Below are 1,749 nucleotides of genomic sequence, written 5' to 3'. Positions count from 1 at the left end.
ATTAGTTTCTTTTGCTTAATTACACTTATATGGTATGAGAGAGACAGAGATAGGAGACAGAGAGACACAAAGAGATAGAGAGACAGGAGGGAGAGACAGACAAAGAGATACACAGAGAAAGAGAGAGGGAAGAAGGGAGGGGGTGAGGAAGAAGATGGAGCTATATAATAATATAGAGATATAATGAAAAAAATTGAGTTTTTTTTTTCCATAAATCGGCAACAAGTTAGAAGAGGTTGGGAACACGGGAATCAAAGAGGGGATGGGAGGAAGGAAGAGAAAAAGAGACCAGAGTAACTCATCTATGTCTCCTCTACTGAATGTTTATATTTATTTCTGAGCCCTGATCCAGGGCACAAAATGAAGTACTTAACAATATGGAGTTCCAGGGAGTACAATTTTACGAAGGCATCAAGGAGTGGCCACATCAAACCAAAGGTGGGTCTATGATTCTCCCTGGACCAACGTAGCACGTCTGCCTTTTATGGAGCTGAAGCACTTCAGCTCTTCTGAAACATTCTCAAAGTTAAAAGTCTTTGTGCTAAAGAATTCTTTCGTCACACTTCTAACTTCTTGTATTTTCCTTCTAATTTCTTTGAATATGCATCCTATTTCTGACTACCTACTCAAGAACTGTTACTTGTTCCTCAGTTAAGGTGATCTGACCCAGATAAGGCTCAAGTACTGCATATTTCTGGTTTAGGTTCTTTAGGTTTACATTAATTTTTATTGCAATAAGTTATATTCCTAGATATTTCAAGCTGGTTAATTTGCTTATATTTTCCAGAAGATTATAGTTTTCATTGGTGGTTATCAGTTTGCTGCTCAGGTAGGAGGCCATCTTGGAGAACATGTCATGGCACAATCCTATAAACCCTGCTTTGGGGTAGGGGGAGATCTGTGGTCTACTGTCTTAACCACTGCCTTGTGGAGGTGGGGAGAAGGGAGGAGACAATGAAGGGAAGGATGAGAATGAGAGAGGGATAGGGCAAGGGGAGAAGGAGGAAGGGGAGGGGAATGGGAGAGAAAAGGAAAAAGAGAAGAAGAGGGTAAGTGGAAGGAGAAGGAGAAGGGAAAGGGGAATGGAAGAAGGGAAGGATGGACAGAAAAGCAGAGCAGGGAAAGTGACCAGCTGGAAGATAGTGCCCCACGCAAGAATTTTTAAAGGAAAAGTAAATGTAAGGAACCCACATCATTTTCATCTAAAGGCATCAGGAAAGAATATATCATATTTAATTTAAGCCTTAAAGAAAGAGAGATACTTTAGTAAATTTTATTTAGTAATTTAGTAAAATGTAAAATTTGGTAAACATTTAGTAAAATGAGGAGAGTCTGTTCCGGACTTTGGAGATGATATTAACAGAGCCATGAAGTTAGGAGAAAGAAGAATAATGACAAGAAACAGAAAATGGGAGTTGAATATAGTATCTCTTTATGGCAAACTATGCACATACATCTAGTGAGTTGTCAATAATATTTGCTGTTGCGTTTAAGGACAAGAAACAAACATTTGAGTTATCTGAAAGTATTCAGAAAAGCAATTTCAAATCTTACAAGGTTTGTTCTATTGCTTCTTGAAACATTAATTGTGTCTACAATTGTAACCAGTTTAAAAAAAAAAAAAAAACCACCCAGGGCAAATGGTGCAAAATACCTCCTGGAGAGGATATAATGGTAGAGGAGGAACAGGCTGTTGCTGTTCAGGGGAAAGCTCATCTGTGGTGGGCCAGATGAAGTGCAAGCCATCTG

General features: G+C 38.9%; 1 pseudogene; it reads right to left on the bottom strand.

Annotated features, from left to right (window-relative positions):
• Positions 1-557: 557 nt before the first annotated feature.
• On the bottom strand, positions 558-853 carry LOC141552892 (biogenesis of lysosome-related organelles complex 1 subunit 2-like; annotated as a pseudogene).
• Positions 854-1,749: the final 896 nt, after the last annotated feature.

This window comes from Sminthopsis crassicaudata, chromosome 2 (assembly GCF_048593235.1).
Source record: "Sminthopsis crassicaudata isolate SCR6 chromosome 2, ASM4859323v1, whole genome shotgun sequence".
In the NCBI taxonomy this organism is placed as follows: domain Eukaryota; kingdom Metazoa; phylum Chordata; class Mammalia; order Dasyuromorphia; family Dasyuridae; genus Sminthopsis; species Sminthopsis crassicaudata.
This window is presented reverse-complemented; position numbering and strand designations above follow the sequence as displayed.